This window comes from Caretta caretta, chromosome 4 (genome assembly GCF_965140235.1).
Source record: "Caretta caretta isolate rCarCar2 chromosome 4, rCarCar1.hap1, whole genome shotgun sequence".
Taxonomy (NCBI): Eukaryota; Metazoa; Chordata; order Testudines; family Cheloniidae; genus Caretta; species Caretta caretta.
This window is the reverse complement of record NC_134209.1, coordinates 54,321,041-54,345,165: the sequence shown is the minus strand read 5'-3', so window position 1 is coordinate 54,345,165 and position 24,125 is coordinate 54,321,041. Positions and strand designations below refer to the sequence as shown.

At 39.7% G+C, this 24,125-nt stretch overlaps 1 long non-coding RNA gene across 1 annotated transcript in view; it reads left to right on the top strand.

Annotated features, from left to right (window-relative positions):
- LOC125635531 (uncharacterized) overlaps positions 1 to 24,125 on the top strand; it is a 42,758-nt gene that overhangs the window by 17,463 nt on the left and 1,170 nt on the right. The window lies entirely within an intron of this gene.

Sequence of the window (24,125 nt, the reverse complement as noted above, 5' to 3'; positions counted from 1 at the left end):
TGAGGTGTCAGCTGGGAAAGAGAGAACAAATGTCAACGTTTTGTAAGGGAACAGTAAGAACAAAGCACAGGTTGTGCATTATTTAGCAAATAAGTTTAACAAATGCAATCACCTTGCTGCTCCCCAAGTGTCCTTGTTACTCAGCTCAGTCAACCTAGTACCACTTAAATAAAATATTTGATTAAGCAACTTTAAACGAAATGTTGCAATCAAGCTGTGTGAGATAGTGTAACCAGCAAAATATCAAGAAGAGTTCAAAAGATAGCAACGAGAGGAAAATAAGCACATATATTATACCAATATGCGTAAATGCCTCCCTTGGAATGAAAGCTGTTTTTTAAAATTAAGTTTAGAGCTTGTCACAATAGGTTCTCCCCCGCCCCCCCCCCCCCCCCCCGCTGAAAATTGACTTTTTGGCAGATATTGAAAATGTTCAGCTGAAAACTGAAACTTGTGATTTGGAAATGTAGCCATGGTGCCTCTTGGCAGTTGTAGTTCATTTGCCTCATGTCACCTGTTGCTGAGTCACTGTGGTGCATAATGGGAGTCCCATGGCTACAGTATGGCATGGGGGAATATCACACTCCCAGCCCCACATAGATCTTATCTGCAAAGACCTTTTACTCAGTGTCTGCATGGATGTTGAGAATTTGGCCCCCAGTCTTTACTCTGGCAAAACTCCCACTGAACTCAATGAGAGTCTTGCCTGTGGAAAGATTTGCCCCTAAGTGGTATCACTACCACAGGATGGACACCAGCAGTGGTAGGTTTGCAAAAAAAAAATCCTCTTTAAATAGGGCTAAATTCAGTCTTCAGATGTATTCCATAGCTTGGTTGTTCACAGTAGGAGTTTTCAGCAGATCTGCAAGCAGTATTTGACCCTTACTAGCCAAATGTAGTTCTCAGTGTATACATGTCAAAGAGTTCAGATATGAATTTTCAAAATGCTGTGCTAAGCAGAATGGGTATATTTAAAACACTATAGATTCATTTAACAGTATCTTCCAATTTTTTTATCACATTTGAAGAGCTGTCAGGAAAATTACCTTTAATTTCTTCAACATTACATATTCAAGTGCTCCAAGCACCAGAGCTCTTTTTTATGGATTCTGATTATTTGAAGGTGCTTAGAATTGTTCTTTGTCAACAGTTGCAATGACATAATCCAACTCTATTCTCCAGGGACCTAGAGCAAGAGTTTCCAATGTTGGCTTGTGTGTTGTATTTTCCAGGGTGTACATGTGTTTGTCACATTTTATCCATTCTGTCATTACCATCTGCAGATTTTACACTGAACCCAAAATCTGTAGATGTTTGTTTATTATTACTATATAACTCTGAGTATTCAGCCGGTCAGGTTTCTCAATTGTTTAAACATTTTGACACCTCTCTTTTGAAGAGATGTCAGCATATGTAGCCAATGAAATTTTCCATTGTTACTGTTTTGAAAGGGAGTGTTTCTTAAATTGTATATATTTTAAAAGAATTAAGAAAAATCTAAGATGGAAAAACATCATGGGAATTCCATAGAATAACAGGGTATATTCATTGATTCAGCAATAGAAAAATTCTGTGCTCTTTTGAGAGGCCTCAAGCCTCATGCCTTCCACTGCCTTGGGTGTGTATCAAATATGAATAAACAGTTCAGTACGAATCACCAGACTATAATTCTATCAATAAAATGGGTGGGTTTGGTAACTTAATAATTATAAGAGTGAAGTTCAAGTCACCGAACCGCTGAGATGGAGTTACAGACCATAGTGTATGGTTTTTTTCTTCCTGGATTACTTCTTCCCTGACCCTGAACTCCTCCTTCCCCCAGTAATCTCCCATACTTGCCTTGTGTTGCTCTGACTCTGCTTCCATCTTTTCTACTGCTTCCACTCCTTCCCTTGTCAAGGTTCTCTTCCTCTTCCTGCCCACTTCTACTAAGTCTCCTCTCCTTGCCTTCCACGCTTCCCCTGCTGGCCCCTACACCCACTTCCTGTTTTTGCTGTAGCTCCCATTATTTGCAGTGCCTGTTCACTCATCTTATTAATCAGAAAAGCTCCCCTTCCTGCTCCAGTTGTAGACTGATCTTCACTGTTGTTGTGGCTCTTGCTTTCTGCTCCTTGCAGGTGTCACTCTTAATTCAAAAGGGTCTTGTTAAAAGCATTGCCATTTATTATTAAACCAATAAAACACATCAATGAGTCTCTTCACTGATGTGTCAGGGAAAATTCCCCTCCTTTTATGCCCTACGAACAAGCACTTGGGTGTCTAGTGCATAAGCTGTGCTAGACATCCAAAAGGAATGTGGATGCATGGGGGAAACAGAGACCAGTCCCCTTCTACACCAGTCTGTGTGTGGAAGCTGGTATGGGGTATCACAGGCTTCACTGTTTCAGAGAGAGTAACAAGTGCTGGTTCAGTGTGAGCTCTTGTAGATGTGTCTTTCTACATTAGCTAATGTGGCTACTAATATGCTATGCCTGAGACTTGTATAACTAAAATTATTTGGTAATGTCTTGCCTATGTTTTGGGAGTGATTTAACTTTGGGATCACATCACCAAGAAGCCCCAAATAGCCTGCCCAAAATCCATATTGTAATCGTAGTGTATCAGGAAAAGTCACTATTATGTCATCTTGTCTATTCCCTTTCCAGTGCAAGGTTGTTCCTTGCTACATATTTGCTAGTTTCATCCTGTTTCTAATTATCAAAGCAACAGGGCTTCTATTGGGTGTTCCATCATCTAATAGAGTTCATTCTTAGGAAATGATTCCTCTGTTCGGCCTCTATTTCTTTTGTTGAATTTCAAAGATAATGGGGCCAGTGAGGATTGCTGAAACCTATATTTTATTAAAATAGGGTGAAATATTGACCCTCTTTGAAGTCAATAGCCAAATTCCCATTAACTTTAAGAGGCTCAGGTTTTCACCACCCATATGCTATGAAGGTGTGCTTCCAGCTAGCCTATGTAAGTACATGATCTTATTACTGTTACCCTCATCGTTCCTCTGCCCTCCCTTTCCATCCCATTGTATGTAATGCTCACTTGTATCTTCTCTTGAGTTAGACTGAAAACTTAATAAGACAGGGACTATATATTTCTATACGTTTGTATAGGACCTACCACAATGGGGCTCGATACTGTCTGAGACCTTTGGGTGCTGTTGCAATATAAATACAATTACTAATAATCCCATTACTTCTAGTTATAATAACTTATATCATCTCGAACAATTCATACTTTTCCTTAGGGCTTATAGCTGGCTGTCAGATATGCATACATTGATTATATCTCCTCATGCCCGCATAGATGTCATCTGGCCAAGCTATATATATGTTTTTTTCAATCTTTCCTTTTATTCTTTCCTAGTGATATCTCATTGTATTAGAGTATCCTCAGTTGTCATTTTTTCAAGCTATTTATATCACAATACTCAGATGAAGAGAGAGCAGTGAGAGTTGGTATTAGTATAGAGTTTATTTTATGGTTGCAAGACAGACATCTTTATAACTGTATTGTAAGTTAAATCTAGTAGCTATGTCTGTTTCTTGAAAAATTCAAGTATTTTCTTTTGCTTTACATGATCACTTTTGGTGGAGTAACTCAGCCTCCTCTGGGAACACATATCTTAACTCTTTATGCCGATAAAAGGGTTGATCATCTCTGCATTTAAACTACACTAAATACAATTCCATTCCTGGAAAAATGGAAGAAAAAAACCACCAGGTTATAAAACTTGAGGCTCTCAAACTATTGTGGTTGGACAACTTTCTTAAATGGACCTGAGAGAGCTATTTTTTTGAATATACAGAGTAATAAAGTAGTAAAATAAATCATTTTTAAAATACAGTTGATCCTAAATAGAATGATTGCATTTTCCAACTCTTGATAAGTTAGAATAGGACTATGAACATGATCTTAAAAGGAGACCTAATTTTTTTTTTTAAATGAATGAATTCTAGAGTTGTGTTTCAATTCTCAAAATACCAAGAGCAAGAGGTGTTGGCTGATGTGGAGGGGAATGGGATCAAGGTTTCATGTTGTGCATTTGCGTAAAGACCAGTCACAAGCTGGCTCACTAGTAGTCATATTGAATTAATAATTTTCAGAAACTCAGCTTCTTCCTTTAGCATTATTTTGTCTCTCTCTTCCTTCATCAATTTCAGTCTGGGAACTTTTGTAGGGTATGGGAGAATTTCCTGGTGGAAAGTGTAGACAGCTTGTCAGAACAGCAGCAATAAATAATCTGAGACTCAAGTGTGCCACGCACTTCAGGAAGGTCTATCCTAGAGTTGACCCCATGATGTCAGCAAGAACGCCATGTGTTTTGGGGTACTGTACTCTAACACTGTTATTTGATCACAGGCCAGCCCTGCAGATTAGTGAAAGTCAAGAAAAACAGAGTAGATAATACAAATTTGTGCAGAGGAGTGTTTGTTGTCGAGGAAGATCAAAAAAGAATATTTTGGATGTGTATCAAGAAAAAGTTGAGATTATCTGGAGAAGAGGATAAGGCAAGGGAGTATGCCAGAGAAAAGGTCAAAAGGAAGTTAAAAGAAAAGGTGACTTGTTTCAGATTTCTGAGAGCCTTGAATTAGTATGCTAAGGCTTAGTATTAATATAAAGAACCAGCAGCTTTGATGATTACACACAATCGGGCTACATGTTTACATATAGTGTTACTAATGACTTCCAAAAGTCCTGTCTCAAATGCACTGAATCTGTTGTAAAACCTGGGATGGAAACAACAAGGGGTAGTTTCTTCTTGTTCTTCCGAAGGCTTGGTTAGGAATATTATAGTAATTAGACAATGTTAAGTGACCCAAACGTATTTTTTCAGTCACCCTGTAATATTAATTGGTTATGCAAAATTATTATTTTATTTAATATGCACATATTTAAAAATAATTTTAGGGCAGTACTTCCTTCTAAGGATTTAGCTTTACAATATTAATGTCTTTCTGCTGAAGCAGAGACCTGTGGTATCGCTGACAACCTCTGTGATGCTGGAGCAGCAGGGATCCTGGTTGACACAAAGCAAACTCCATGTTCACCCTGGAAATTTTTCTTAGTTTGTCCTGTAAGACAAGGTCACCTCGTGCAAATATACTGGTATGGCGATTTCCACTTAATGTTGCATCTCCACATTTCTTGTAAGTTTTCATGCTGATTTTAGCTGGTTAGAAAACTTTAATTGACAGTTTTCTGTTTGACAATGCCAATTTGGTGAAACCAACTTTTGTGTATGTGAATTTAGTCACACAGACTAAATTTTGTTTAGGAAAAAAATTGGAAAAAAATATCAAGGTAGCCTGAAATGGTTTGAAAGACATGAAATTATTTATTTTTTTTTAAATTTAATTTCACAATAAAACTTCAATTTTGGCTTTTTTGTCCCAACCTGGGTCTTTTTTTTTTTTAATCTTAAATTTTTATCATGAGATGGAAAATCTGTTCTCCACATTGTTTAATTATGACATACGTGTTTTTATGTGGTGGTGGTGGTGTGGGGAGTCAAAGTGGAAAAGTTTACATTGTTTGAAACTAAGTGCTTTTCATAATAACTGTGTTTTTATGTGGTGGGGGTCATAGTCATAGAGTTTAAAAACAGAAGGAACCACTTGATCATCTAGTTTGACCTCCTGTGTATCGCCAACAAATCCAGCATGTGCAAACTAAACCGAACAACCAAAATGAGACTATAAAGTATTGCAATTTGCAGAAGACTAGACTGTTATGTGCTACAGGCAGAGAATAGGCGTGACCAAGGTGCACCAGTGCCTGAGGTCCCCACAACAGCAGGGAAATGATTAAGTGAGATATACTCTGATAATCCTGGCAAGAGACCTGCACCCCACATGCTAGAGGCTTGAATTGGCCATAAGATGCTGTAGCAGTGTTGTTCTAACCCAGTGGTTCCCAAACTTGTTCTGCTGCTTGTGTAGGGAAAGCCCCTGGTGGGCCGGGCCGGTTTGTTTACCTGCCGCGTCTGCAGGTTCAGCCGATTTTTTGGCTCCCAGTGACTGCAGTTCGCTGCTCCAGGCCAATGGGAGCTGCTGGAAGCGGCGGCCAGTACATCCCTCGGCCTGCGCCGCTTCCAGCAGCTCCCATTGGCCTGGAGCAGCGAACCGCGGCCACTGGGAAGCGCGATCAGCTGAACCTGCGGACGTGGCAGGTAAACAAACCGGCCCAGCCCACCAGGGGCTTTCCCGCACAAGCGGCAGAACAAGTTTGGGAACCAGGCTTCTAACCAATAGAAAAAACAGGCTCCCCCCCCCCATCTTATTGGAAATTTATTTAAAATTCTTTTAAATGCTGCATAGGGTAATGCATTATCTCCTTCAGTCACAGGCCTTTGAGCTTGGTCCTTTAACTATTGTTTAAAAGCAGAGTGCTGTGTCCTTTTTAAGAAACTGAAATCAGAGGGGTGCATTCTTTCTGGTTTCCTCATCCAAGAAAGTCTCTGCCTTTAGCAAACAAGTCCAGAATGGCAATGTTACCATTGACTGCTTCCCAGGGAATGGGTTTAAATTCTGGTTCTGTCTGACTTGTCAAATTCTTTACTGTCTGTACAATATTTGATCAGTGAGATGGACCCCCTTAGGGCTGCCCATTTCACAGGTGAGTGCTTTTTCATTTTATGGTGCTCCAAAAGCACAATTTCCTTCATCTTCTGTGGTCTGATCCTATCTCAGTAAATTTTAGAGGAGGGATAAAGGGTTTGCATAAAGAAATTGCTCGTTAACAATAATCTCTTGATGCTGTTGGGGGGTTCACTCTTTCACGTTGACTATTACTCATTCAAGACTAGTGCTGGGTGAAATTATAGTTTGCTGAATTTTTTTGCTGGAAAATATGCAGATTTGCGTCGCCAGCAACATGTCACAATTTTTTTATGAAATCCAACCCTCACTGAAGTCAATGGGAGTCTTGCCTAGGTTTTGGTACATATGTTTGAAGAAAACCACATAGTAAGCTGCATAATTAACTGTATAATAACTTTATCCTAATGATATTGATAACTTTAGAGTCACAGTGGTAAAGAGACCGTACTAATTTTTCCTCTGTACATTTCTCTGTGACCAGTGAACAGGTACTTTTTCAGTGTTTGCATAAAATACCTCATAAGGCTCAACCAAAATAGTACATTCATTTTAAAAAATGGTATAAAACCCTAGAACTTTTAATATTTCTACTATTTTGTTTTAAATAACTTAAAAGTTGTGTTTGTAACATACCTTTTCCAAAACCACCACAGCAAGGAACAGGGAGTTAAGGTAATTGACAATATATACTCCATCCAGACACCCACAAATGAATTTTGCCACTAGATCAGTCACCAGTGCACCATAGACAATTCACCACAGCCTTAGCTCTGCTCCAGTAGGAGTGCTGCCAACACTCTTCCTTCAAACCTTCCCTCTGCCCCACCTCCCCCAAATATTCTAGAGTCTCCACAGTACTGAAAATCGAACTTATTCATGTTTGGAGAAGACCCTGCCAAGAGATGATTTAAACAGCCTCCTTACATACAATTAGGAATGGACAGACTTGGCCTTGATGATACCGGGTAATTAAGAAAAAATCATATCTTCTGATTAACAGAAACTTAAAGTAATGACCTCAAATACAAAAATCTAGATGGTGCTTAAAATGTTTGTACTGAGCTATGTACAAACACCATTTCATTGTTTTTAAGAGTCAAGATGAGTTTGAGATTAATTCTAACATGCCCTCGTTCTGACAACATCATAGTATCATGAGCTGGGTGTTATGGATTGAATTAAAACCTGTTGAGATTGGTAGGTGTGAATTTGCCCTTCAATTTATATAACTGTAAGCGGAAACCCTTCCCCATTCCACAAAAACAAAAGATTATATATATAAATCTGCCCAGGAGCTTTTGGCTGAGTATTGTTTTGGATAGGGGTATGTGTATGTGGTGGGATATCTCCATGGTGGTCTTAGATGGCAGTCTTTTTATAAAACTTCACATCATACTGTCTGTTTCACAGAAAACATGAGTATACCGTGGTGGTAGAAAAGTTAAGTTCAAATGACCTGGGGCAAATGAGCCACATTCTTGCCACATACAAAGGATATCAATAGCAGGGGAAAGCTCAGTGTGATGAGGAGCCAAGATCAAGAGCACTTCACTGTTACACTAAAGAAATTTCAACGTTTGTAATTGCTGCTCAGGGCAAATAAATGAAAAGTCACCATTTTTGCAGGAGAATGGCATTTTACCATTTTCACTGAAAACAGATATTTATTTTGCTGGAAATATGGAAATTTTGCCTTGCATCAATTTTTCAAATATATTTGCTTCTGTAGGGGATGACGCACATCCACACTGAACTATTGCCAGCAGCCGATTATTACAGTTTTACAGCCTATTGCTAAATCCTGTCTGGCTAGGCTGCAGCAAAGGCAGGAGATTTCTTCTCAGAGGAAGGCAAGGATCACTCTCTGTGACACATAGCTGGATCTGGGCCTTTTGCTGCCATGCTGTTCACAGGTGTCTTTCTTGGTCTTTCGTGCACCTATTCACCCTGGACATGATTTCTGCTAATCTCCAAATAAATATTTTGAAAGGACACCTGAGAGAAATTTACCTAGGAAAGATTTTTGGGACAACATAATTCAAATTACTATACTTAAAATATAAAATCTAAAGTCTGTGGACAAGGCAACAACAGGACAATTTCAGGTAGCTGCTATTTAGGACCATATGTGTGTCTCCATTCATGCATCACAAAAAAGCACCTAGAGATGCAAATACTCTATTGGGGGAAAAAAAGGAGTCTGGGAGGTGATGTGGAAAGGCAGCTAAACATGTTCCTCTACCACATGGCTCTTTCCCTATAGCCACAACCATCCCTGACACAGCTAGAAGGCATGGCCACAGAAAGGAGTGAAGGGAAGAGCTACTCTGCACAGCAAGTTTACCTTCCCAGCCAATCAGGAAATAGAGTGCTTAAAGCACTGTTAGTAGCAGAAATTCCTCTCCCTGCCATGGCTTTTCAATACTATGGATGTGGTGTATGCATTGGGGAAAGGAGGTAAGGCAGGTACACCACACAGTAATATCATGAACCCACGATGGGACCTGGAAGACTCAGTAGCAGGGTGTTTCAAGGCTAGCTGTCCATTGTTTTCTCCTATACAGATCCCAGTATTTTCACTTTTGTTGACCAGCCTCCTTCCCTATTCATTCCATCATTGTCCTTCCCTCCAGGAGGGGAAGATTATTATCTTTAGATGTATAGCACCAAAATTGTGCAAAGTGCTTGATGTACAAAGGTGATGGGGGCAGATTTGAACCCTGTATCTCTCTAGCCTTTTCGTGCCTTTTTAAGGCAGAAAGGGGAGTACATGGGTCTTTGGTAGGGCATCAGGAGAACATTAACATTTGTTACATCACTTGGAATAAATACTCTTATGATGGGAGTCAACAGATGGTGCTGTTCCATAAGGACTCACAAGTTCTTTTTTCTTAGTATGTGAGCTCTCTTCAGTCTTTGAAGAAATGCTTTTATTGCTTTTACTTTTTGTGATGTAGTTCTTTGGTAGAGCTCTGTCAAGAAGCAAGTTAGTTTTTGCCTTACACTCTAACTAGTATCAATTCTTAACTCTGAGTTTTTCCCTGGGAACTGGACATTGGTAATTGGGCTGAGATGCCTGAAAGAGGGGATTGCCTGTGTGCTGTTTGTGACTACCTATGGTTAAGGACTGGGGCATACAGTGAAAAATAAACAAGTGGCATACCCAAGAACATATCCAGACTTCATGTCATTGATTTTTTTTTCTCCACTAGAAAGCTAACCTGTAAGGTCCTGAAATCTGTTACCATTCAGCACAGGGACAACAATATAATTGAAAATGAGCCCATAAAATGACAGGAAGCCATAAAATGGAGCTTGCCTTCACCTTCTGGGCTTCTGAAAAACACAGAAGACCTTGAATTACAGCATTTCCTTCCTCATCTTTGCCTTTACTTGTCGTTGTGTCTGTACTTAGAAGCTGCAAAGCTGCCGTAAATGGGACTGAAAAGAAGAATACCCATTATGGGAAGACTTCATTCTGGTTGGTCCTGGATTTTGGCTTAGGGCACTATACTATCTCCATGGATGCAGCCACGTTTATAGTAAGTGAGGCTCTTTGCTCAATTGTTGGAGGGACTCTGATTTCAGATATGTGAGAAACAAAGCCCAAGTAGTTATCTTCACCTGTATGCTCTGCTAGCCAGAATGGCCACTCCTAGGGGATGGGTTGGGTAAGGGACTAAAATAAATATTGAGCATTATACCTTACTTTGCCCAAGTGTCCATTAGCATTTTAATTTTATTTGTAGCTAATTGTTGTTAACATCTGATTATAATTGTTTCAGTGGCAACATTTACATTGAATAATACAGGAGAGAGGACTGAGCCTTGTGGTTTTCCACAGTAAGAGGGCTTTGGTAGTGGAGGGACAATGGCCTATGAGGAAGGCCCTGAGTCATTTAAGGATGTCTTTTCACTCATCAATTTCTTAGGCAGGTCTTACTTTGGCATTTGATACCATCAGTCACCATAGAGAGGTCCAGTAGGGTGAGTATGGACTTACTTCCCTTATTTATAGTCATGAGGCCATCAATACATGCTGGATCAGTACAGTGTCTCTAACAGAAGCCTGACTATGTGGAGTCCAGGATACTGGCAGATGGTATTGGAGATTTTTTTTTTTTTAATAGTTGCTTAATTAGCTTGCTTAGAAATGGGAGGTCAGATGCTGGGTGGTAATTTTTTTGAGGTCTCTAGTGTTGACAAATAGATTGATTAACATTGATTGCACCTAGTGCCCCATTTTTGGAGTGATAATAGATTCCCCTAGTCAAAGAGTGTTGAAAGCCTGTGTTGGGGTCTGTGGAAGACCGATGCCAGCAACTGGGATGTGGGCTGTCTGGCCTGGTATTTAGGAACCAAAGACCAATTGGCATGTCAGGAGCCAAGTGTCAGAGCCAAAAGTCAGAACTGGGTCAGTCAGGAAACAGCAGCCAAAGTCGAGAGTGAGTGTTGGGTTGGAAGTCAAAGACCCATAGCCTAGGCCAGAGCAGTCAGAAACCAGGGCAATATGTTCCAGGAACTGGAAAGAGTCTGAGGGCAGAGTCAAAGTCAGGAACCAAGGATGAGGTCAGGAGTCAGGTAGCAGACAGGGTCTCTAGCAGCAGCAAACCAAGATCCACCTTGTTTCACAGACAGCTACTTGTGTCTCCTTCTTAAATAGTGTACTGGCTCAATTAGGTCCCTGTGGGTGGTATCTTAGGCAGAGTGTAAGGCCTTAGGTGTTCTAAATTTTCAGCCACTAGCAGAACCGTCAAGGGGTAGTGTGGATGTGGCAGTAGCCCATGAGTTGGGGTTCAGGAGCTGCAGACACTCAAGCTCTGTTAATAGAGGTCAGGAAGGGCAGGGGTCAAGAGTCACAGGCAGAAGCCCTGATTGTCATCATTTTCTGTGAATGGGCTCCCATTGTAATCCCATTGAGTAAGTAAGGATGTGCTGGATTGGGCTCCTCTTTAAGATCCAAGATTTCTCTGGCTGAAGAAATGGTGTTTTACTAGATGTGCCTCCCACTATGATTGGAAAGCTTAATCCCTAATACAGTATGGATTGCTTTAGAGATGTAACTTGCCAATAACTAAAGCTTTCCAGCTATATAATTCCCATACATGTTGTAAAGTTGTTTCCTTGGCACAATTTAAATAAACTGAAAAAAATTTAAAGAACAAATTTGTGTAACACCTTAACTTAAAGTTCCATTAATAAATGGCTTATTAATTGCTGTTAAATGATTACCAGATGGTGCCATGCTCTTTCATACTTATTACATATCGTCTTATAACAACACACATTATAAATACATTAAATTCGAAACAAATAATGCTATTACAAGCTGTTGCAAATAGCATGTAATCCGGCAAATATTGTTTAAACAACGTAAATGCCTGTTTCATATCTGATTTCAATATATTCAAAAGCATGTGATAAAATGCCAGGCACTTTGATAAATAAAACAGTAAATCGTTATAATTATAAATGTATATTTAAATGAATCCTTAATCTATGTTCTTTTGTGTTACTCCCAAATGTGGCAGACACATTTTTATTGGACAATGATGGGAATGATACTGTGGTCATAATCCTTAATATTGTTTCTTTAGTTGAACTGAAGTTGATTCAAGTTTATAACTTTGTTTTAAGGGGAAAAAAGACAAAAATACATATTATTAAGTTCTGAGACAAATTGTTGATTAGAAATGAGACAAGATGTAAAGGCACCCAGCATGAAAAAGGCTACTGGGTTCCTGCGTATCACATGGCTGATCTGGATTGGGTTAAAGTTAAGAGGAAGCAGCTGTAGAGGAGGTTGTCATAGGGGAGAGAGCAGGGGTTCTCAAACTGGGGGTCGTGAGGTTATTACATGGGGGGTTGCGAGCTCTCAGCCTCCTCCCCAAACCCCGCTTTGCCTGTAGCTTTTATAATGGTGTTAAATATATAAAAAAGCGTTTTTAATTTACAAGGGTCGTTGCACTCAGAGGCTTGCTATGTGAAAGGGGTCGCCAGTACAAAAGTTTGAGAACTACTGGAAGAGAGCATGTGCTCTCTACTCCTAGCTGGATGAAGCTGGAAAGGCCTCTGTTTGAATTGCTGTGTTCTGGTCTGGAATTCGTATTTTTGAAAATAAAGCAAGCCCCAATGAAGAGAATTTGAAGAGACCTGAAGCTGGGACTCAATTTGGCTTCTCTTGCTGGTGACTGTCCACTCGCTTACAAGGAGAATGTAAAAATCTTTGTTTTTGACTGAGGTAGGTAGGTTTCACATTGTGGAAGACTTGTAAATCACTCTTTAATATTCTGTGTAATATTGCAAGAGCTGAACCAATTTACTGATGACGTTCTTTTGGTTTGCCATTGTGTAGTATTGAATCCAGAAGGTATAAAATGAATAGCTTTCATATCAAATCTTCTACGTGCCTACTGAAAATAGGTGCTTTTTAAAAGGTGCTTTTGTTACTGAAATGTAAGGGTGGACACAATAGGGCCATAAAATTGGGATATGCACTGTAAGCGAATATGCCCTCCTGCCAAAAGATGACAGTCAACTTCTTTCACTATTGACATAGCTGTACCTCGGTGCTTCATACTATGCTTTTTGCATACAAAATTAATTATTTCGGAAGGACAGTCTGATCTAATGAAACATGTTTCTGCTATTCTAAATACAACTGCTCTGCTCCTAAGGGTCTATGGAAATTGATGGAATACCTGGTGTATTTGGTAAGAGTCAGAGTTAAAGTTCAAGGGTTTGGTTCTGATCTCACGTACACTGGTGTAAGAATGGAGTGATTCTTGATTTGTACTAGTGTAACCTTGATCAGAACTGAGCACTATGGGTGGGATTTTTCAGAAGTACTCTGCATAGGTTTCACTCTCCCAGATAAGTCAAGGGGAGCAGAGCTAAAACAACGTTGAACATTTCTGAAAAATCCCACCCTGTATCTGCCAACCTAAATACTGACCTTATTTACAACCCTACAACCTCATTGAAGTCAATAGAATGAAAGGCAGCTATCAGAAATAGGAACCACCGCCTTAAGGAATCATACAGTTTTTTTCTCCTAACCCTTTTCATTAGAGTGCCTTTTGAAGTGGATTGATGGATGGATGCTGTCCCCTTTCCCATCTCGTTTCTTTCATGCCCTACACCAGCACATTCTCATGTTTTCCTGTTTCCTTTCTCCCATCCTTTCCCTTTTTTCCTATGGTCTTTTCTCTTTTTTATTTTTCTTATCTTTTGTTTTCCTGCATATCTTTCCCTTGCCTTGATAGCTCCTACTTGCCATTTAGAAGAAAACTTCACAGGGCTCAATATGGGCAGGGAGCATCTCTTGGTGGTATGCACTCTTGAAATGTGGCTGGGGTGGTCTAAACAGAAACTAATTTAGAAGCTTGCGCTAAAAGACTCCCGTTAGAGCCTCAGCCTTGTACATATGAGCTGCCCTTGCTGCCATCCTCATTAGAAGCAGCCACAAGTGTGGGGAGGGAAGGGAGGGTGATTTTCAAAGATCTATCTAACATTTTATCCACATTCGTACATTTTCTTTGGGGAGTTGGATGGATACAAAGTAATGTAACTTTCTCTACACCCACTGTTCCTCTCTTTGGGTCAGCTACCGTGGGGCTAGTCTGCTACCATTCTAGGACCGTCAACCCAACAGGTTGGGTAACACTGCCTTGGGAACTTTCCTCTTCCTGTGGATCTGTATGGACCTAGTTTCCGTCATCTTAAATGAAGAAAAATTCTTTAAAAATCCCTTTGAGATTTCTGCTGAATTAGTTGGCCTGGCATAGAGCTGACTCCTATAAAATGTCTGGAAAGGCACCAAAATCTTTGTTCTTTGAGAGGCAAATTCATACCATAACACTGACACATTTCAGTCTTACAGTCCAAACTCTGTAGTTAGATACATGGTACACATTGCTGTGTGTCTTGAAATAGCCACTCTGGATACATGTGTGGTCAGGTAAAGGATGGGATTTTTGATTGTGTGGTTGTGGAAATGTACACCAACAAACGTGTGTTTCTAATCAGGGTTTGACAAAAGTTGGGAGTTTCATACAGAGTTTGTTACATAGCTTAGGCGCTATATACTTACAGCGATAAACACTTGTATGGAGATTATTAGTTTACTTAATTCTAGAACAAATATGGTGTAAATGCAGACCCTCTTATTAAGAATTTATGAGGCATATGCCTTCTATATTTGGAGGCCTCTCTTCTCCCAGAAGATGTCATGCTTTGGAACATGTGCACAGTGTAATTGCTAATATTTACAAGAGTGGTTACAGATGTATGTATTAAAGTAGAAGTCTTGATAATTCAAGACATACTAAGGGCTAGCTTGTGTCATAAGATCCAGCTCGTAGTAGGGGGTCGTGCAACAATGCTGAAGGAGCCACAATTCTCTCCTTTACACTACAGAGTAGTAATTTTGTTGTTTGGTCTGCAGCTGCTGCAAATTAATACAACCCATGCTGCCCCCCTGCACAGGTTCACCAGCACTAGCCATTGTGATAAGGGGCAGAGCTAAGGCCCCACCTATTCCTCATTCCTTGCCTCCGACCTGCTCCAATGGGAAATAAATTATTACTTCTGTTTGCCCAGACCATGCAAAAGATTATTCGTTCATGTCTTATATCTTGGTGAAGCTTTAGCATTAGCTTCAAAGGTGGTTAGGCTACTAGTTTAATGTTGAGAGAAGGCAACAGATAGGAAGCAGAAAAATATATAAACCAAATTTTTTTCTTCTTTAATATAAAGTGTAAAAGTGGCTCAGTGAATAGTTGTTGTGAAGTATGCTGTCCTTAAACTGAAACAGGCAAGAGCGTCGGCTACTTCTAATAAGAGTATGAGAGGTTTAAATACCTGTCCCAGTAAAAGAGAGCTGCTATTTTAGGGCGTCTTATTTATAAACCAAGCTTGTGTAAAAAGTATAAAGTCATTTGTATTAGAAAGAATACCAAACCCTGCATGCTTATGTAACTCTCAAACCTCCTGGGTGTGGTGTTCTGTCCCCTCTAGTGGCACCAAGACCCCTTAGAGAGTAATGAGTCCGCTCTGCAGTGTTAGCTCAGGGCCATGTGGCTTTTAGCTTATGCAGTAGAGGCTCATACATTTAGCTCCAGAGGTTCCAGGTTCGATCCCACCCGCTGATGACCACGGTCTGTCAGTGTTACACATACGATAGTCCTCCTGAAGGCCCTGGGACAATTCATGAGTAAGGCCAGCAGGATTTTGGCCTTACTGGGTGTGGCTGTGTTGATTTTGAGTTCATAAATTCAGTTGGTAGTGTTCTTTTTATTAAAAAAAGTTTTAATGTCATCAACACAAGCAGATATACCCACTGCTGACCTTAATAACACACAAGGAGACTGTAAACTATGTCTTCCTTTGAGAAAACTACAGCATTTTTTCCTCCTGAAATAATTTCTTTACCTTTTTCTATGGAAACCTTGAGGAAAAAGAATGAGATTCTGACTCAGAAGAGTTTGAATGTTTGTGAGATTCCACTTCCTATGATAATTTTAAAACAAACGTTCTGCTTTCCATTTTAGGATAGCTGATTACTAGATGTGCTATGGAGTCTAGCTGAGAATACTTGGCTTTGCTTTCGCCTAGATTGATGGCATCCAGCCTGTTTCAATGATGAATGTGTAGAACATTCAGCTTTGTAATACTCCAGTCTCCAAGGAGCAGTCTTTCCATATCTGACATTTATAAAGGACACCTGTGCAGTGTCTGACTGTTACACAAATCTCCACATTTATCATCTCTATCTGCATCTAGCTGTGCAACACAATTATAGCAATAAAAAAAGCAGTTCTCTCATTAGAAATACAAGAGTTTCAAGGTTTTGGCTTTTAGTCCCTGGAACATCTGTTGCACAGCATGAACTTTTGGTCAATGCCTAAATATCTTCATTTAATTTACTGAAATAGACAGTCCCAAAGTTGGGGGGTTTTGCCCCCCTTAGTGAAAGGTGAAAATAAGAAGTGCAAAAATGTCACATAAGCTAAAACTGGCAAAATAAAATAAAATTCCCAGAATGCTTTGCAAATTTTGCTGTGTAGGAAAAGCAGCTTTATTTATATTTATTCATTTAATCAAATCAAACACTGAGAGTCCCTAAGGTGGTGGTTCTGTGTGTTTCAGTGAGAGAGTAATGGATCAAAGATCAAAGTTAACCCACAGAATCCTAACATTCCTTAGATGCTTAGGAACACAGGTATTATATATACACATTTTATAAAATAAGCACCCGGGCTAAGACTCTAGGCAGATGTCCTAAATTTTATTCATCAGGTGACTTTTTAAACCAATGTGTCAAAAAAAAAATCACAAGACTTCTCTGGTTCCCTACAATTTCTTCAGCTTTGTTTGGGCCACTCCTCCTACTCCATTGATATAGGTACTAAAGCAAACACTACTTCAGTGTCAAGGTTGTATGCTTAAAATCATAAAATGGCAGGAATTGTAAAAGATAAAGTTTTAACAGCAATGGGTAACCTTTGTAATGGGTAGCAGGTTTAAAACAACTAAAAGGAAGTTCTTCACTCAGTACATAGTCAACCTTTGGAACTCCTTGCCTGAGGAGGTTGTGAAGGGTAGGACTATAACAGGGTTTAAAAGAGAACTGGATAAATTCATGGAGGTTAAGTCCATTAATGGCTATTAGCCAGGATGGGTAAGGAATGGTGTCCCTAACCTCTGTGTGTCAGAGGGTAGAGATGGATGGCAGGAGAGAGATCACTAAATCATTACCTGTTAGGTTCACTCTGGGGCACCTGGCATTTGGCCACTGTCAGTAGACAGGATACTGGGCTAGATGGACCTTTGGTCTGACCTAGTATGGCCGTTCTTATGAGATCACTTAACCTTATCTCACCTACATTCCATGTCCAGCATATTTTATAGTATAATTCTAAAATATAGAGTAATCCATGAAGCTACATATTTAGGGCTGCATTGTGTCTAGCCCTTAGTGGATGCACAACAGTGAGCAAATGGTTGAAAACTGTTCTCTCTCCATTTGGGTCCCTGACTTGGTGATAGCCATAGTTACTTTTGGGCTAGTGCTACTGATACTAGGCACCCCAAAGTGGGTGGAATGGGTTCAGGTCCCATCTCCTGCACTGGCCAACAGACGTGACTGGTGTGATGAGGAGCACATACTGCTCCCTGGTTAAGAAGGTGGTGATTTCACTTTAGCATATGTTCTCACACATCCACCTCTCAACCCCTACAAGAATTCTGGTTGAGTCAGTATATTGATTCAACACAGGCTTGCTATAGCAGCCACAGTTAGGACCCCGGTGGAGCAACAAACAAAAATGAAAGTTGCTTTCCCCAGCAGAATCCCTGAAGAGGGCAGATGGTGTTTGTACCATCAGCTACCTCCTCTTAGAATGAATCCCATTTCAGTGCCTGGACTTGGACTTTCACTGAAGCAGAGATGTCTTATACAAGGCTGAGTGATTCTGGCCCAGAGTCTTCAAAGGGTTAAATTTTGAGCTGGACTAAATATCTTTACGTGTTTGGGTCTGTGCTGGGAAGAGAGAATTCAGATCCATATCTCTGTATCTGACCTGGCTTAAAGAGTGTTTGTGTGCTGTTTTTTAAAAATTATATAACCAGGTGCATTGAGATGCTCCTCATTGGTAGAAGGTTCTAGTTGCAGAGATACCCAAAGGAGTTTGTATCCAATTGAGCCACAGCACGCATGCTGTTTATTCCTATTGATAATGTGTTAGGATTGAAACATACTTATCAGTGTCTTTAGTGATCCTACTGGAGTTCCTGAGCTCTGGCGACTTTAGTACATGTACAGGCACTATCATCCTTAGGCTATTTAGCCATGTTAGTGAAGAAAATATTGTTCCTGTGATTTTTCGTTCTGAGCTGGATCCAAAGCAAGAAGAGGGAGCCTTTTTTTAGTTAAAGTTCAGATGTGGCAAAATGGCAGGAATCTCCTGAGAATGGTCAGTCTTGAAATATTTTAGGCCAAAACCTTACAAGAATGGCTCAGGAAATTTTGGTCTCCACTGAACAGAAATGAGAGAAAATAACTACTTCACAAATAATGAGAGAGAGACAAGCTGTTGAATTTTCCCACCTAAAGTTCAATTAAATTAACTGCTTTACCAAAGGGGGATGCGGGAGAGAGACAGTAGGAATTTCACAATTTTGCCACTGTGGGATATTGCTTCAGAGCAATAGCATCCCATACACAAGACAGAAAGAGAGTGAAGCACTGACATTACAAATGTTGGGACCAAATTCTGTGCTGAGTTCCACTAGTCTAAATCAGAAATAATTATATTGGCTTCAGTAGAGATACTAAGGAATTCTACTGGTGTGAGAGAAGAATTTGACTTTAAAAAGTAATGCAGATAATACTGGGGTTACTAATCTTAATCCTACTCTGAAGCATAGGAGCTCTGATGGTCGCCTACTACCATTCATACAGTTATGGCTTGTTCCTGCAGATTTCAAAGCTTCACTGGGTACTATGATATTTTAAGTTGTGCTGTTTCTAAATTACAACTTGGGTCATTATTTATCTTCCCAGTTTCCATTGCCATCTGTCAGCACTCCTTTCATTGCTGATGATGTGCCAATAAATGTGTTTTAATTCTTCACCATTCTTTGCACTGATATCACTGTAACAGGCTTGGCAGGAGAATTTGGAGCATTGTCCGAATGAATTAATAAAACTGGTCTCTTACCTTGGCCAACAGTTATGGTGAAAGGATATAGGTGTCCATGGAAGGGTCCATGTGCCGATACAGGAGCTGGCTGTAGTCTGCAAGAAATATTAAGCACCTGTTTTCCTTTTCTTGCTATAACTCTAGGTTAATGAAATGAGCTGCCACACTTTTGTCTCATACTGGTCAATCATATTTCATTCATTGAAGCCAGCAGGAGCCGCGAAGTGCTCTGAAAATCAGATCATTTTAATGTGCCCAAATACGGATGTAGGTGCCCAGCTTTATGCGCTCAAGTTTGAACATTTTGTTCCAATTTTTAAGGTACTGATTCTCTGAAGTGTTGAGCATCTTGCAGTGTGTGCCTCTCTCCTTTCAGGATTGGGCCCTCAGTCTTGTGTAGGATGCATATATTTTACACAATAACATGAGGAAGGATTATTCTACAGTGTTTAGTTTTTCCCATTTTCATGCCTAATTTTAACATCTTTTGTCCTCACTTTGCATTGTATGACTTCAAATATTTGACTCTATCAGTATTTGTTCTACTTTTGTGATCTCACTGGTTCATCTTTTCAATTAACTGATTATTTAAAAAAATAAATAGAAATTGATATTGCATAATATAGATTAACCTTTTTTTAACTGAAAATGGGTTTAAACAGAGAATTATTGTAATAGTTCTAATTGGCGTTAGCAAATAAGTTTCTCACATATCCATAGGAGAATAGACCATGTTATGTCTGAAATGAATAGCACTATTAGCAGCACTAGCAATTGAATATTTACCTTCCATACTGACCCTGCTGCTCTTTTCATTCATGTACTTAGGGCAAAATAGTAACTCGAGAGGTGAAGAGGTGCTGGGCTTTGCAAAGAATTAGAGAAACGCATAGCAAAAGGAGATGCTGTTGCCATATTTTTCCCTTGTTTAGTTTGGTATCTTGTATGTTTTCCCCTGATTCTCTCTTGCTGCCCCTGCCTTTTTTACCCTTTTAAAGTTTGCTTATATACTTTGTCTTAGACTCACTCAGATGTCCCATTCTGCACTCTAATCATCTTCCCCTCTACAGACACAACCCAAACCATATGCTGCTTAATGATCAGCAGTTCTGATGACACAGATGAACAGTGATTTGTAGCAGGCAGACACTATTTCATCAACCCCAGAAGTACTCTGCTTGGTTCCTTCTTGAAATCTCAGCACATCTAGGTACCAAACAGCAGCTAGGGATAATAGCATGCTCCAGCCACTCCTCTTTCATATCTCGATATCTCCCTCTGCACCCAACATGGCCGTTGTACCTCGAGCTGTGGGGAGGAAGACATGAGCGCCATCTACACTGACTTTGTGCCTGTTGAACACTCCACACACAAGAGGAATCCCCAGTAGGGTGACCAGGTAGTGAGTGTGAAAAATCGGGACGGGGTGGGGGGTTATAGGAGCCCATAATAAAAAAAAAAAAAAGCCCCAAATATCAGGACTGTCCCTATAAAATCGGGACATCTGGTCACCCTAATCCCCAGCAGGGTACTTGAAGGTGTTTTCTTCTCTTTGCACACTTGAGTAGCACAAAGGAATGGAATGGGGCACAGAAAGTAGTGAGTGTAGCCTCTTGACCTTTTAAACATAATATCATTGACTCTTAGGCTGAACAGTTTGGAAACTACTGATCTACAGGATACAGTGAAGCAGTTGCTGGTGTGAGCAATAATTGTATGGGAAATATAACTAGGAAAAATAAGTAAATCTTCACTCACTTTGCAACCAGATGCCAAGAACTGGCCTGCACCCATGTACAACTGATTTAATGTTATATTTATTTATACATTCTCTTCTCAGACTTACTCCCTTTTTATAGCCTAGTACTTCCTTCTCTGTCTGTATTGACAAACTACTATGACATCTGTGGTGGAGGACTGGAGCCTGTAGAGATACAATACATGGCTTCAGGCTTTCTGCCAAGCAGGATCATTATTACAGTTACTTCCAGTCCGTGGTCTAGGTTTCCCCTCTCCAAAGGTAATCACCGTAGAGTAAACTCCTTACCATGTGGCACATAAAGACATACATAGAGACTTACAGTGACAGCAGAGGCAGTAACAAACATTCACTGCACTCCGGAGTAATACAATAGTTTCTATATCCCATGTCTTCCAACCTGCAGGCTAAGTATGGTAAATATTTTTGATATAAAATTTCCTCCTTAGAAACTAAAATTTTGGAACTCCCTTGTGCTATTTACTTGGGAAGTTGTTTATTAGGGTAAAGAGAGGATTAAAAATGTTTATGAAAGATCCATGTTTCATCTTTTGCTTGGCAGGACTGTTTGTCAATACACAGCAGGAACTGAAATTGTCCTGAAACTTTCTTGTTAAATGGAAGTCACTGGCATTTTTGTAACAACACAACACAGAAAGCATTAGAAATGAATCAAGTACTGATTCTCTTCTTGGCCTGTTCCTCACAGTCTAGCCCCTGACTAAGTCTAGCCCCTGACTAAGAGCCCAAGCCTCCCTACTCTCTTCAGCAACTATGTGCTGCCTTTGGAGAGATATGACTTCTCATTGTATGCAACGGTATCTCTCTCTTGACTCCCAAAGAACATTATCACCAGGATCCAAGTCGCGTTAACTCGGAACTGGCTGAGAATAAATCCTAGCAAAACTGTAATTATCCTGAATGGTTTGGTCCAGTGTGGGGGGAGAGCAGCATTTTCCCAGGTCTCCTGGCCTTCCAATCTTTGATGGAGGATTGCTTCAAATAGTCAGTATTCCTGAATACTGAAAAGATATTGATGAACATCCATTAATATACTGAAGCTCTAAACTGGGAACAGGAAAAACAATACCTGTTTGTCTGAAAGGATTAAATCTCCATACTAGCTGAGTTCTGGGGGGGGTCCCTGAAGTGAGATTACCAGTGATGCTATATTGAAGGATTCTATTAAAAATGAGCTTTAGTGACTGAAATTTCAGTAGAATGTAGGTTATATTTCAGGTGAGATTTTAACCAAGTCGGAACAATTGATGTATTTTATAAATAAACACCATTATATAAGTGGTTTATTGGCTTTTGGGAAAATCTTGGCTCCACTGCAGTCAATGACAAAACTTCCACTGACTTCAATGGGGCCAGAATTTCACCCTTTGTATTTCTTCTTAGAGCTTTTTTCCTCTTTTAAAGACCCCACATGGAAATCACAACCTTTGTCCTTTCATTCTTACCCAATTATTTGCTGTTATAATAGTTAACTTTGCTTCTTGGTCTTTTTACCTAATTTTTTACATACCTCATACTGTGGAGCTAGACACAGAGCTATTATTAAGATGGCTTCAATATCCCAACGCTGTGCTTATCAGTAACCCAACAAGCATTGTGTATCTAATGCTCTCTTGATTTTATAGTGACTTCAAATGAATTGGGATCAGAAATAACATGACATAAATGGCTTAGGTTGAAATGAAATTATTTCTCTGTAGTGCAAATCACCTACAGTACACATATAGTCAATTAAATTAGCAGTAAATACAGTTTAATAGTCTAGTTAGCCTGCTGCAACATATACCTAAAGCTGTGCACAACTTTCCAAATGTCACTATGAGTTAGAATAATTACTGCAGTTTAAAAGTAAAGGCAAAAACAAATCTCAATTCTACTTAGCAGCATGGAATGGTCTCTCCATGGAAGGACCGTGATACAGTGGTGACAGGCCATCTAAACGTACCATAGTCAAATAGGGAATTTCAGTAGGAAATGGGTGCCTACCTCCTTAAGGCACCTTTGAAAATCCCAGCTGTAATTTTTCAGTTTTCCATTTTTGTTTCAAATAATTTTATAGAAAGTATATCTGCATAGTATTTGCTTTATAGAATTGCAGATTAATATTTTAATTGGCTTCAGTAAATCATAACTAGCATGTATGTAGTTCTTTTAATCTGATCTCAAAGTGAAAAACAATATCATTCATAGTGCAATACAAAGAAACTTAATGCAGAGCTGAAGATAATGTAATGACTTTCAAATATCACACCCTTACTGGGATTAGTTGCTTCGCTTATTTAATTCTGGTTCTCTTATTTTAAATACAAACATAGCTCTCTTGATAATTCTGTACAATGTCATCTACATGGCATGTTGAAACTACCGAAAATTGTTAACTGTATGTGAGTAAAGAGAATCATGTTTAAGATCTAATACCATATTAGCAGCAGAACAACAGTGAAATAAAACAAAACCTCACTATGCCCAAACTTCAGATGACTCGTGGCTCTTTTTTCCCCATTCATATAATTGCAACAAACTGTATTGTCAGTTCATAATACTTGCAAAGCTCAAGAAATACTTCGGTTACCAGCACTCCAGTAGGGAATATGAGTGAATCTACACAGAAGAGAAATTTGAGTGTAGAAGACAAGTTAGAAAATTTCTCTTCAGTAAATGTAAAGAGGGAAATTAAATTGCATTATAATTCTGTGTCAGTAGAATAGTTTTGCTACTCCATCACCACCCCTATTCGGAGAACATTCATCGTACTCAGAGACTCAGCTTTGTTTTCACTTGATCCTGAGACCAATTTAATCATGCAGCACAAGCACAATGGGATGGGTTGGCCATTTCAGTTCTGCCCAGTCAGAGAAAGACCAGTAAAAGAGAGTGACCTGACAAAGCCCAACCAGATGACATCCCAGACCAGGGTCCAGAGCAGCAGCTGTTGTAGCTGACCTGTCAGGCCAGAGCATCTGTCTGTGACTGACCAGCTGCCTTTGTATCCTGAGAACATCAGCAAAAATACTACTGTATATCTGACACCTTTAAGATCCTCTC